The sequence below is a fragment of the Manis pentadactyla genome, chromosome 13, assembly GCF_030020395.1.
Source record: "Manis pentadactyla isolate mManPen7 chromosome 13, mManPen7.hap1, whole genome shotgun sequence".
In the NCBI taxonomy this organism is placed as follows: Eukaryota; Metazoa; Chordata; class Mammalia; order Pholidota; family Manidae; genus Manis; species Manis pentadactyla.
This window is the reverse complement of record NC_080031.1, coordinates 16,084,230-16,100,110: the sequence shown is the minus strand read 5'-3', so window position 1 is coordinate 16,100,110 and position 15,881 is coordinate 16,084,230.

The following is a 15,881-nucleotide window of genomic DNA, read 5'->3' as shown; positions in this document are numbered from 1 at the left end:
TGTAAGTCATGAAACTATAAAACTCTTAGGAAAAAACATTGGCAAAAATGTCCTGGACATAAACATGAGTGACTTCTTCATGAACATATCTCCCCGGGCAAGCGAAACAAAAGCAAAAATGAACAAGTGGGACTATATTAAGCTGGAAAGCTTCTGTACAGCAAAGGACACCATCAACAGAGCAAAAAGTCATCCTACAGTATGGGAGAATATATACATAAATGACAGATCCGATAAAGGGTTGACATCCAAAATATATAAAGAGTTCACGCACCTCAACAAACAAAAAGCAAATAATCCAGTTTAAAAAAATGGGCATAGCTGCTGAACAGATAGTTCTCCAAAGAAGAAATCCAGATGGCCAACAGACACATGAAAAGATGCTCCACATCGCTAGTCATCAGAGAAATGCAAATTAAAACCACAATGAGATATCACCTCACTCCAGTAAGGATCCCCACCATCCAAAAGACAAACAACAACAAATGTTGGCGAGGTTGTGGAGAAAGGGGAACCCTCCTACACTGCTGGTAGGAATGTAAATTAGTGCAACCTTTGTGGAAAGCAGTATGGAGGTTCCTCAAAAGACTCAAAATAGAAATAACATTTGACCCAGGAATTCCACTCCTAGGAATTTACCCTAAGAATGAAGCAACCCAGTTTGAAAAAGACAGATGCACCCCTATGTTTATTGCAGCACTATTTACAATAGCCAAGAAATGGAAGCGACCTAAGTGTCCATCAGTACATGAATGGATAAAGAAGATGTGGTACATATACACAACGGAGTATTATTCAGCCATAGAGGAAAACAAATCCTACCATGTGCAACAACACGGATGGAGCTAGAGTGTATTATGCTCAGTGAAGTAAGCCAGGTGGAGAACAACAAATATCAAATGATTTCACTCATCTGTGGAGTATAAGAACAAAGAAAAAACTGTAGGAACAAAACAGCAGCAGACTCACAGAACCCAAGAATGGACTAGTGGTTACCAAAGAGAAAGCGACTGGGGAGGATGGGTAAGGAGTGATGGATAAGGGGGAAAAAGGGACATTACAATTAGGACACATAATGTAGGGGGTGGGGCACGGGGAGCGCTGTACAATACAGAGAAGACAAGTAGTGATTCTATAGTATCTTACTATGCTGATGGACAGTGACTGTAATGGGGTATGTGGCGGGGACTTGATAAAGGGGGGAGTCTAGTAACCATAATGTTGTTCATGTAATTATACATTAATGATACCAAAATAAAAAATAATAATAATAATAGTAGCTAGAATGCAAACTGTAATGTTCAAAGGGTGCCGAGACAACCCAAGAGGCTTTATGCGGACCGCTAGCACCCTCTGCTGGGAACAGGCCTGCCACAGCATCAGAGGCGGCTGCGCAGCAGTTCCAGTGTTACCCTGCAGCATTAGGAGTCAACACAAATAATACTTTCACCTCTCAAGCCTTCTTCCCATCCCTTCCTGGGACCCAGCCAGCATTCTTGTGTTTTTCCGCTGTTTTCCTTTTATAGCCCCCAAGTGCCAAAATCACCAGAGCTTTACAAATAATGCACTTGGAAACTGTTACTTGGAAACATCCACATGTTCTTGATTCTGAGCTGACCTAGGCTTTGAGTACAGTGTGCCTTGGAAATTCTTTGGGTTGCTGGAAGATGTGAAGAGTAAAAGGACACTTTCCAGAAAAATATGATGATGGGTGATTAAACCTCTGGTTTATTCAGTGGTATTACTAAAAATCTGTCAATTCCATTTTTGCCTGAGGAGCTGCCTTAATAATTTCCATAAGTAATCTTACAGGTGATGAAGAGAAAGGTAATGTAGATACACAAGAAGCCATCAAAGGTTGTATTGGAAATCATGATTAAAACTTAAAGCAGCCCCTGATCTGGAAGAGCATGGCAAGAGAGTATGACCCAGAAAACCAAAAGAAATGGGTACAGAAGCATTTAAAGAACAATATGAGCAAGTTATTTTTCCCAATTTTTTGCTTTTTAATTTTTAACCCTAACATAAAATTTACCATTTTAACCATTTTCATGCTTGCAATTTAGGGGTATTAAGTGCCTACAATGTTGTAAAACCTTTCCAGAATTTTTTCATTATCCCAAACAGAAACTCTGTACCCATTAAAAGTAGTTGCCATTCCTCTCTCCTCTCAGTCTCTAGTAACCACCTGTTCTACTTTCTGTCTCTGTGAATTTGACCACTCTAGATACCTCATATAAGTGGAAACACAATATTTGTCCTGTTGTGTCCAGTTTATTTCACTTAGCATAATGTTTTCAAAGTTCTTCCAAGTTGTGGCATCTGTCAGGATTTCATTCCTTTTGAAGGTTGAGTAACATTACATTGTATGAATATATATTTATTGTATGACTATATCATACTTTGTTTATCCATTCATATATTAATGGACATTTGGATTGTTTCTACCATTAGGCTATTGTGAATAATGCTAAGAACACTGGTGTACATATATCTGTTTGAGCACTTGCTTTCAGTTCTTCGGGGTATATACCTAGAAGTGAAATTGCTGGATCATATGGTAATTCTGTGTTTACTTTTTTAAGAACTGCCATACTATTTTTCACAGTGGCTGCACCATTTTGCATTCCCAACAGAAATGCACAAGGATTCTAATTTCTCCACAGCTTTTCTAAAGCTTATCATTTTCCTGTGGGTTTTCCTTTTATAATAGCAACCCTATCGATATGAAATAGTATATCATTGTAATTTTTGTTTTCATTTCCCTAATGTCTAAAGAAGTTTTCACATGCTTATTAGAATTTATATATCTTATTGGAGAAGTATCTATTCAAGATACTGGCCTATTTTTGAATTTGGTTGTTTGATTTTGTCATCATTGTTGTTGAGTTGTATGAGTTCTTTGTATATTCTGGATATTAATACCTTATCAGATACATAGTTTGCAAATATTTTCTCCCATTCTGGGAGATGTCTTTCCATCTCTTAACAGTATTATCTGATATGCAAAATTATTAAATTTTGATAAAGTTAAATTTATGCATTTTTATCTTTATTTTCCCCTTTCATTGTCATGCCTTTGGTGTCACATCTAAGAGTCCTGACCAAATGCAATGTCATAAAGCTTCCTCTGTGTTTTCTTCTAAGAGTTTTATAGTTTTAACTCTTATGTTTAGATCTTTGGTCCACTCTGAGCTAATTTTTGTATACAGTGTATATTTTCTGTATATCTATAGATTCTGTAGTTACCAGCTGGTTTACATATAAAATTCTACAGTTAAAACAACCTATTCTGAATCAATATCAACTTCAGTCACACATGAAAACTCTACTCCTGTGAAGCTCTCTTTCTCCTTTTTTTGTTACTGATTTCACAAGTTACATATTTATATATCTTGTGTCCCAAAACATATATATGTAATTATTTTTATGCATTTGCTTTTTAAATCCTATAGAAAATAAAAAGTGGAGTTACAAACCAAAATTATAATAATACTGCTTTTATATTTGCACATATATTTACTTTTACCAGTTTTATTCTTTTTCAGGGTTGCTTTATCTATTATAGTTCCTTTGACATTCAATATCAATTTTAGAATACTAATGTCTATATCTACAAAAATGTTTCCTGGAGTTTTGATAGAAATTGCATTAAATTTGTATATCAATTTGAGGAGAATTGACACCTTTGCTATGTTGAGTCCTCCAATCTAACAACATGGTATATCTTTCCATTTGTTTAAATCTTCTTTGATTGTTTCCTTCAGCATCGCATAACATTCACATTCAAGTCTTGCACATTGTTGTATTATGCATGAGCATTTCATATTTTGAGCAGTTATAAATACTAACATATTACTGATTCCAATATTCACTGATGGTGTATGAAAATGACGATTTTTTTTCTTCTGGAATATCCTTTTTTTAAATATTCTTTGGTACTTCCAATGTAAACAATTATATCATCTGTTTTTTAGGAAGAGTTTATTTCTTCCTTTGTGATTTGTATGTCTTTTGTTTCCTTTTCTTGCCTGATTTCCTTGGTTAGAATATCCAGCCCTATGTTGAGTAAAAGTAGTAAAAGCAGACATCTTGATTAGTTCCTGATCTTAGGGAGAAAGCATTCAGTCTTCACCATTATGTATAATGTTAGTTACAGGGCTTTTTTACATAGATGATCATTATCAAGTTAAGGAAGTTCCCTTGTATACCTATTATTTCTGAGAATTTGTATCATGAATGGATATTCTGCAGTACTTAATGAGAGAAACTGGCTGTCATTTGAAGCAGTTTCCCTCTACAGCTTAAGTGTCATTTTTCTGTGACTGCCTTCATGATTTTTCTCCTGTGACTTTAATTTTCGAATTATGATGTGTCTTGGCACAGATTTCTTTGGGTTATCTTGTTTGTAATTCACTTAGTTTCTCAAATTGGTAAGTTTATATCTTATGCCAAGTTTTAAGCCATTATTCCTCTGAGTACATTTTTAATCCTGCACTTTTATCCTTTCCTTCTGGAGACCCAAAGACATGAAGTTTAGATCTTTTGCTTTATCCTCGCATGTCCCTGAATGTTCTGTTTATTCAGTTTTTAAATCTGTTTTCTCTCTGCTTTTCAGATTAGGTGGTTTTATTATTCTATCTTCAAGTTCACTGATTTTGTCATCTATTCCTTCAATTATGCTGTTGAACCCATCCACTGACATTTTTAGTTATTATGTCTATAGATTCTGTAGTTACCAGCTGGTTTACATATAAAATTCTACAGTTAAAACAACCTATTCTGAATCAATATCAACTTCAGAATTTTAGAATTTTTCAGTTCTAGAATTTCCATTTGGTTCTTCTTTATATATTCTATTTCTTTGCTGTAACTTCCTATTTTTTTATTGAAGCTCTCTATATTTTCATTTGTTTCACACATGTTCATAATTGCTCATTTATCTGATTTTCTCTGATACTTCTCCACTAAGAGAAGGGATGTGTGGCACCTTATTACTGCCAGTTAGTCTGGAAGTCCAGGTACCCTAGTCGCCCTTCACTGATACCTCAGGTAGAGAGACTTCCCATTGCTGCTGGGCAAAAATGGTAGTTTGTACTTCTTATGTCTTATTAATCAGTACTATAGTGGTTCTGCCCTCATTGTCAGTGGATGATGATAAAAGTCCTAACTCTCTCCTGGACCTCCACAATGCCATCCCAGTGAGAAGGGGAAAGGGCCAGGTCAGGGTGGAAGTCCGGGTTCTTAACACAGTCTCCATCGACACCGTGATAACTTACTACCAACGAGCAAGGCTGCACGTCTCATCCCCCTACTTAGTCTTCTTTGACATCATCCCTCTAGGAGTATTGAGGTTCCTCACTAGACCCTTGTGAGGCTGGGAGTTTAGGATCCCCATTTGGCCTTTACTAACATGAGTCAGAGTTGACCACAGTTTCTTCTGTGATGTTTGGCAACAGCAAAATAGTTCCTATCTAGAAGTTTTAGAGCTTGCTAAGCTCTGTTTTCCAGATCTTTCAGCTAGAGAGAGCAGGCTTTTCTTGGAGCATTTTTTTTTCCTCTGTGCCTGCTGGCCTTTTTGCATTGCTGGTTTCTTCAGCAGCAAGTCTGGGATGTAGGAGGAAGATGACAATCCAAGGAATCTACCATTATGTCATTCTTCACGTCCCAAGGCCCCAGATTCTTCTCTCTGCCTTTCAGGGTCTTTATTTGTTTTATGTAGAATATCATGGGCCCTTAATTCTACTTAATGGAAGTAATCAGAAAAAGTACTAAGTCATTTAAAAATATGTTTAAAACAGTGTAACAAGAATGAAATTGTTACATGAAGTTGCAGGCATCTCAGATCAGGCAAAAAATCAATTACTCAGTATTTGTTAGGAGTTTGTGAAGGTTAAGTTTCTGTGCCCTTAAGATCCACATTAAATAATGGGCAATGTTCCCTGCTAAGGAAGTATGGTCTAATCTGGAAGACCAAGAAAAAAAAAGCCATCATTTTAGTCTGACTCTGAAACTACAGTCGTATATTTTTATAACTCATAGGTAGAGATGAGAAGTGGAGAATTCACCTGATACCAAGACTTCTTCCAGAAGTCCTATTGTCTCTTCATCCCTAAATCCTCCCACAACTGGCATTTCTTTGTTTCTAGGATCAAAAGAGGTTGAGCCACCTCTCCTTTCTCATTGCCTGCTGAATGAGCAACTCATTCCCAGGGACAGGATAGCACAGTAAGAGAGTTACTCCCACCAGTACACCAGTATTCTATCCCTAGGCACCAACTTCTTCACCATTTGAGCATTGTCTTTTTTGGAGATACTGTGCTTGAAGAGTGAAATGGGGGAGGCCGTGGGCTGAGAGTTGTGAGGGGCAGACAGAATTGGGTGAAAATGTAGGAATAGGAATTTAGAAACTAACTTAAGAAGGGATCCAGAAGAATGTAGCCAGGTCAACTGGTGGAGGGCAGAGACAAAAAAGCAAAAGTCAGTGGCTCATGTTGATACAACCAGCCCACACACTGCCAAATGTGCCCCTACTGTCACACTCTTTAAAAGAATAAGGTTTCTCCTCACAAGTAACTCTCCAACTACTTATGGACACTTTGAAACTTTTTTTTTCCTTAAAGGCCTCCCTTGGTGTTCATTTTAATCTATTTCCCCTTTAAAAAATACCTAAGACCAAAGAAAAGTAGAACAAAAAATATAGTAAAACTTAAAAGCCATACTCAGAAGAAAATATATAACATTAAATATTTTTATTATTAAAGAAAACTAAAATTAAAGGGAACTTAGTAGTCCTTTCAAATTAGGAAAAATACAACAAAATTGATTTCAGAAGAGAAGCCAGAGATTTAATAAAGAAAAAGTCATAAATATATAAAATAAAATGTAAACATATATTTAAATAATATGATGTACTACACATACAAAAACTTGAAAATACTAGTTAATATACATAACTTACAAATCCAAGGTGACCAAAGAAGTCAAAAGATAAATACAAAGAAAACCAAGTGGGGCACATTATTATATTTGTACATGACTATCTCAGTTTGGAGATTATGTATATTATGTATGAGAGGCATATCCATTTTGTTATTTTCAAGGGGTGTGAGCAAGATGTGGGAACACAGAGAATGTAGAAGAGAAGAGGGCATGATTTCACTTACATGTGGAATATAAAAACAGAACAAAACAGCAATAGACTCATAGACACTGAGAAATGACCAGTGGTTACCATGGGGCAGGGCTGGAGTGGGTGAGTGAAATAAGTGAAGGGCATAAAGAGACACAAAAATCTCAATCATCATATAAATTAGTCATGAGGATGAATATAGTCAATAGTTCTATAACATCTTTCTATGTTTTTTACTATTTTTTTCTTCTTTAATTTCTTCTTACTGTTTTTTGAACGAATGGAATGTATCATAATGATCATATATTATTAATCTAATCAGGATTTTTTTAAATTGATATTTACATACTAAAAAGCTTAAATCAGAGGCTTGCACTCTCATGCACCTCAGTGATAATCTTGAGTAATGTTTTCCTCATCTTTTCATTGGAAAGCAGGACACACAGATTCTTTGATCCAGACATATAGTAACTGCACTAGTTGGGGCAAATATTTAAAAATATATGTAACTATTTAATCATCATGTTGTATACTTGAAACCAACATAATACTGTATATCAACTACACTTCAATATAAATATTTTTAAAGAGGGCACGAAAAATTATATTCACAACAGAGCCATTAATATGATCCCATTTATTTAAATTAACGTGTAGATTATATTGTAAAAGAAATGCATGTAAGCATGGTTGCCAAAATATTAATAGTAGATATTTCAGTGTGACCTTTAATTTCTTCTTACTATTTTTTGAACTAATGGAATGTATCATAGTGATCATATATTATTAATCTAATCAGGATTTTTAAAAATCGATATTTACATACTAAAAAGCTTAAATCAGACGCTTGCACTCTGGTGCACCTCAATGATGATCTTGAATAATGTTTTTCCTCATCTTTTCATTGGAAAGCAGCACACACAGATTCTTTGATCCTGAACTTGTATCACATAGAGACATCCAAGAGGAGAGATCATATGGAGTTTAGGATTTTGATCAGTTTCATAATATAGGTTTAAAAATCAACTTAGCATAAGTTTAAAAGACTTAGTCACCCTACCGCTGAGGCAAATGACAGATCAAGTTTCAATGTACTGCTGAAACCTGCAAGGATCAGCTTGTGATTTTTTTCTATGTTAATCATTAAGAAGAGAAAATTATTCTGTATGATTCTAGTCAGTCATTCAAAAAAATACTCATTGAATAATACTTTTCTGGGCACTGTCCATTCAGCAGTAAGCAAAACAGGCAAATATTTCTTTCTACTTGAACATCATGATCCCTGTGAAAGAAGACAGAAAATAAGCCAAACAACAAATAAGTCCATTACATAGCACATCAGAAGATGGTAAATGCTAAGGACAAAATTTAAAGAAGGAATGAATAAAGATAGAATCAGAGATGTAGGAATTCCAATTTTAAATAGATTTTAATGAAGAAGAGATTTTAATTCACAGCTTGGAAGGAAGTCTGGGAGTGAGCAATGTAGATAGTTGTGGAAGAGTGTAATAAGACAAGAAAAAAATACAAAAGCCTCAATACAGGAACATGTCATCATGTTCCAAGAGCAGTGAGGAGGCCACCAAAAAATAATGAGGGGGGGTGGTAGGAGAAGATATAGTCTTCTGTGCCACTGTAAGGGTATGGATTTCATTCTGAGTAATACAACAAGCCACTGGAGGATTTTGAGCTGAGAAGTGAGATGATTGAAATTTACAGGCAGTTTTAACATAGCTTTATTTGGATCAATCTGGTGGCTGTGTTGAGATTAGACAGTAGACAGAGGTGGCAGAGCAATGGAGGAAACAGAGATACTGATTAGAAGACTACAGGAATCTTGGGGGGAAATGATGATGGCTTGTAGCTAGGTGGGAGTGGTAGACATATATAAAAATGGTCCAGATTGCAGATATGGCTTTAAGGTAGACCCATTTTTTTCTCAAAAATTGGAAAGGAATGTGAGGAAAAATGAAGTACAGGAGACTCTGAGATTTGAATGCCCAATAGAAAGCTAGTATACTTAACTGAGATAAAAACTAGAGAAAGGTTTAGAGAGGACAATGGTTGGGAGTTTGTTTTGGAAAAGCTGTGCTTGACTTGTATGACAGATTTGCAAATTGGGATGTCAAATACAAGCTAGATATGAGTGCGAAGTTAAAATGATACCCAGTTAGATATCTAACTATGAAACCAATGATACACAGATATCATTTAAAGACTGGATGGCTTCAATAGGAGAATAATGCAGATAAAACAGAGAAGTGCAAGAACCCTGGGGCATCCTGAGTTTTAGGGTTCGGGCAATAAAATGGAACCAGCAAAGAAGACAAGAAGTGTCAATAAGATAGAAGAAAACTCAAGATTGTGGTGACTTAGAAGGTAAATAAATTTCTTTAGTGAAGAGAAAGTGATCATCTACGTCAAACATTTCTGATTGGTCAGGTAACATGATGACTAACCATTGAACATTGGATTTAGCAACATGGAGGTCTTTGGTGATCCTAACAAGATCAGCTTTAGAGGAGTGATAGGGTCAGATGCCTTGCTTAGAATGGAATTCAAGGAGGCTTGTAGGAGAGAAAATGGAGTAAATAAGTAGATAACTTTCCAAACATCTTGTTGTAAAGAGAAAAAACGTTTTAATGAATGGAGGTTGATAGACTGAGAGACTAGGATGATGGTTCTCAATGGGGATCAATTTTGCAATACCCAGAAACAAATTTGGTGGCCACAGCTGAGGCAGTGAATGATGAGAGGCAGGACTATATAGAGATCCAGTGCCTTTTCTCTATCCTTCTACCAATGGACAAGACATTGTTATTCTAAGAATGCAGAGCCCCTTCTTAATTTGTCTAGATGACAGAATTGTAACCATTAGGTCTACAAAACACATATTTTAGTATTAGTCAAGGAAAAGTTTTCAATAAACTGGTGCTTTCCAAAAAGAAAATGGGCCATCTTTTTGGTACTGAAGACCTCATCAATTATGTAGTCAAATCAAATGGGTGACATATTTTAAATAATATTTTTGCACTTGATAGCGTCTGAGCTAAATGAGCTCTCAGAATCATTTCCCAAGTTTGGAAACCAGATTTGTTCAGAACTGAGACAGAGAAACCATCTATATTTGGTACTCTTGATCTACCATGTCCACTTTACCTTCTCATGGTTCCTACACCATTCTGTCATACTCACACTAGACATCATCTCCTCTGGCACATCACTGCCAAGCTGCTAGCCCCCTACTCTATTATTAAAGTCCCAAACATCCAAAAATTTCCTTGTAAGGGCCTCATTGTGGCCTTTTGAGCATGTTTCTATTTATAAAGTAAGTCAGAGATAACTATTTATTATATTTTTAATATGCCTAGCATCTCACATTTATTTCTGAACAAATTTGCCTTCTCCAAATTAAATATCATCCCCTTGATGATATAAGGAATTTCTTTAAATAGCCAGCTTCTCTATCTGACTTATTTTTCTTAGCAAGATACCCTCTAGGTCCAGGCACATTGTCACAAATGGCAATATTTCCTTCTTTTTATGGCTGAGTAGTATTCCATTGTGTATATGTACCACATCTTTATCCATTTATCTCTCAATGGGCATTTGGGTTGCCTCCATATCTTGGCTATTGTAAATAAATCAGATAGAGAAAAGTAAATACCATATGATTTCACCTATATGTGGAATCTAAAAAACAAAACAAACAAACAAAAAAGAAGTAGACCTATAAATATTGACAGCACATTTTTGGTTACCATAGGGAAGAGGTGGGGTAGGGGTGACATAGGTGAAGGGAATAAAAAGGTACAAACTTCAAATTATAAAATAAATTAGTCATAGGAATGGAAGTACAGAGTAAAGTAACCAATAATACTATAATATACTGGCATGGTAATGGGGGTAACTACACTTAACTATGGTGAGCATTTAATAATATATATAATTATTGAGTAACTATGTTGTTCATCTGAAACCAGCGTAGTATTGTATATCAACTATATTTCAATAAAAAGGAACACATGAAATAAATAAATAACCAGCTTCTAAGTATTCCAAAATTGCAGCAGTACCTTCATTTCCTAAGTGATGGGATATGTAATACACAGAGATATTAAATGTCCTTATCAACTGTACATGGGCTCTATATCTGTATATGTCAGCAGCACTTATTTAGAGTATTTCAACCTTATCTATACATTCTCTAGTTAAGCTCAGAGATCACAAAAAGATGGAAACACCCTCTTCATCCCAATTACTAGTAAGCAGATTGAATCAAAAACATCCAAATAAAGGAAACTCCAGGACCAAGTGCTTCATGGAGAATTCTACCAAACATTTAAAGAAGAATAATACCAACCCTTCTCAAATTTTTCCAAAAAATAGAAGGGGAAGGAACATTTCCAAATTCATTTTGCAAAGCCAGCTTTACCCTAATACCAAGCCAGACAAGGACAAGAAAAGAGAAGTACAGGCCATTATCCTTCATGAACACTGATATAAAAAATCCTCAGTGAAATGTGTTAGCAAACCGAATTCAAGAGTATTTTTAAGGGATCAAGTGCAATTTATTCAGATACAGGGACAGTTCAATATACACAAAATAATAAGTGTGATACATCACATTAATAGGATGAAAGCTAAAATCATAACAATCTCAATAGATGTGGGAAAAGCATTTGATAAAATTCAACATCGTCTCATGAAAAAAACTCAACAAATACTTCAACATAATAAAGGCCCCATATATGACTCAGTTAACATCATACTTAAGGGTAAAAAGCTGAAAGCATTTCTTCTAAGATCAGGAAAAAGACAAGAATGTCCACTTTACATCCTATTTCAACATTGTGCTGGAAGTCCTAATTCAGAAGAGCAATTAGAAGAAGAAAATAAATAAAATTCATCCAAATCAGACAGGGAGGAGTAAAGTTGTTTCTCTTTGCAAATGGCATGATAATATATACAGAAAATCCTAAGGACTCCCCCAAAAACACTTAGAACTAATAAACAAATTTATAAAGTTGTAGGACAGAAAATCAATGTGCAAAAATTAGTTGCAGTCTTATACACTAACAACTAACTGTCAGAAAGAGAAATTAAGAAAATTTTCCATTTATAAGAGCACCAAAAATAATAAAATACTTGGGGATAATTTAATCAAGGGGTGAAAGATCTGTACACTGAAAGCTGTAAGACATTGATGAAAGAAACTGAAGAAGACACAAGTAAATGGAAGGATATTCTGTGTTGTTGGATTGGAAGAATTAATAGTGTTAAAATGACCAAACTACCCAAAGTGATCCACAGATTTAATACACTATTTATTAAAATTCCAATGGCATTTTCCACAGAAATAGAAGAAATAATCCTAAAATTTGTATGGAACCACAAAGGACCCCACACAACCAAAACAATCTTGAGAAAGGACAAAATTGTAGGTATCATGCATCCTGGTTTTAAGCAATATTACAAAGCTATGGTAATCCAAACAGTATTGTACTGGCATAAAAACAGACACATAGACCAATAGAGCAGAATAGAGAGCCCAGAAATAACCCATGAATATATGGAATTAATTTTTGACACAGGAAGCAAGAATATACAGTAGGGAAAAAGGTAATCTCCTTCAATAAATAATACTGAGAAAACTGAATACCCACACGCAAAAGAATGAAACTGGAACCTTATCTTAAACCACTCGCAAGAATCACTTAAAATGGACATATGATCTGAAACTATAAAAATCCTAGAAGAAAACAGGGAAAAACCTCCTTGACATTGGTCTTGGTGATGACTTTTTGGATTTGACACCAAAAGCAAAGGAACAAAAGCAAAAATGAACAACCAAAAAGATTCTCCACAGCAAAGAAATCATCAAAATTAAAAGGCAACCTATGGAATTGCAGAAAATATTTGCAAACTATATATCCGGTAAGGGGCCAATATCCAAAATAAACAAAGAACTTATACAACTCAGTACCAAAAACCCCAGTTAAAAATGGGCAAACCACCTGAATAAACATTTTTTCAAAGCAGACAACAAATGACCAAAATAGGCAGGAAAAGATCCTCCAAATCATTAATCATCAGGGAAATGTAAATCAAAACCACAATGTGCTATCACCTCACACCAGTTAGGATGTTTGTTATCAAAAAGAGAAAATATACAGAATGTTGGCAAGGATGTGGAGAAGAGTGAATGCTTATACACGTTGGTAGGAATGTAAACTGGTACAGCCATTATAGAGAACAGTATGGAGGTTCCTCAAGAAATTAAAAAGAGAACTGCCACATGATCCAGCAACCACTTCTGTATATACATCCAAAGGAAACAAAATCATTATCTTGAAGACATGTCTGTACTTCCATGTTCACTGCAGCACTATTCACCACAGCTAAGGTATGGAAACAACCTAAGTGTCTGTTGACAAATGAATGGATTAAGAAACTGTAATATATACACACAATGGAATATTATTCAGCCTTGAAAAAGAAGGAAATCCTGCTGTTTGATGAAACATGGATGAATCTTGAGGGCATTATGTTGGGATTGAAGCAGACAGAGAAAAACAGACACTGCTTGGTATTACTTACATGTGGAGTGAAAAGAAAAACCAATATCTAGTTTACAGAAACAGAGAATAGAATGGTGGTTGCCAGGGGCTTGCAGGAATGTGGGGTGGAAGAAACAGGGAGGGGTTGGTAAAAGGACGCAAATTTTCAGTTATAAGATAAATTAGGTCTGAGGATAACATGTTTACTATAGTTGATAATATGTATTACATAGTTGAAATTTGCTAACAATATAACTTAAACGTTCTCACACACTATGTCCTAACTATGGGCCAAATACAGGCCATTGCGATTTTTCTGTAAATAAAATTTTATTGGAACACAGCCATGCCCATTCAGTTATGTGTTGTCTATGCAGCTTTCATGCTTTTAACACCAGAGTTGAGCAGTTCCAGTAGAGTCTATGTGACCCATAAGCCTAAAGTATTTATCATCTAACCCTTTAAGAAAGTGCTTATTGAGTTTTGCCCTATATACGCCAATTTAAAGTCAGAGATTCTCAAAGTAGACTTAAGAAAAATAGATAATGTGGGAGTTAAAGTGGAAGATAGAAAGTTATGCTATATAAACATTAACTGTCAGCAAGCTGCAATGGCTAAGATAACATCAGATGAGGAAGGCTTCACAAGAGGTATTACCACCGGAGATCAAAAGTAGTACTTCCTAACAATAAAGTGGTTAACTCATAAAAAATTATGATTTTAAATGTGTATGCATCTAATAACAGAATTTATCCAAACATATGGAAAAAACCAGAACTGAAATGAGAAATGGGCAAATCCACAATTACAGTGGGAGAGTTCAATACTCTGCAATCAGTGATTGACAGACACTATAGACAGAAAACTAGTAAGCACACAGAAGACTTGAACAGCACCGTTAACCAATTTAACATAATTGATACTAATGAACATTCCCCCTTTTCAAAAAGAGTATACACATTCAAGTGTTAACAGAATATTTACCAATATTCATTTCAATCAGCGTAGTTATCAGTAGCAGATAGCTGTAGCTCAAAAGGGTCCTTGGAGTTTACAGACCCCAGTGCTGTGATCCCCTTTCTTCTTCCTGGAATTCTGCATCGTTTCTGTTGTATGACGCTGGGGGAACTGGAAACCTAGGTGGTGGTCTGTGGTATCCACTATCATTTCTGTAAAAAGTGACTCTTTCCAACTGGGACAATGCCCCTTTAATTTTATAAGGGTTCACAGCATAAGCATGTAAAACATCAATCTAATTATACATTCAGCAGTGGAAGCAGTAAGAGTGGTGTACAACAGGGGACCAAACAGCTCCACCCAGATGGTTACAGCACCTTCTGTAGTAAGCAGCAAACAAGACAGTCTCTTCCTTTCTTCTCCTCCTCTCCCCCATCAGAGTGAGAAGTAGTCATGCTATGGTAGCTTGACCTACTTGATTGCCTATGTGAACAGCTACAGAAACTGCTCACTGTAGGGGTTAAATAAGCCTTGCAGTTTGGCATATTCAGCAAGAATTTCAGAGCTGCTCAGGAACCATGGTAAACTACCTGTCCAACACACAGTAATAAAATAAGTTGGTATAGATATAGGAACAGATGAACAAATAGGTCAATGGAACAACAGAGAACTCAGGGAAAAACCATGTACAGGTGAGAAATTGATATATGATATATGATAAATACAGAATTATAGCACCACAAATCAAAAGTGAAAAGAGAGATATTTTCTATGATGATTTGATAATGTATATGATGAAAATAAAATTGGATCCCTAAATAAACATAACATGTAAAAATAGAATCCAGAGAGATTAATGAAAGATAAAATAGAAAACAGAAGAAAATGTCAGAATACGTATTTGTGATTTATAGGTAGGGAAAAACTATGTGTGAAATACTTGAAAAGCAAAAATTTGTTGGATATAATTACACCAAAATTTAGTATTTTGCTTAATGCAGAAAAGTATGGGTAAAGTTAACAGAGAAATGACAGACTCTAAAAAGTATTTGCAATATCTAAAACTGACAGTGTACAAGTATACAAGGAACTCCTTTAAGTCCACAAAAGATAAATAACAACAGAAAAAATGGGCAAAAATGTGAATAGGCAATTAACATAGAACAAACCACAAGGGCTAATAAGCACATCAAGAGATGTTCAAACTCAGTAGTAATCACAAAAGGAAATAA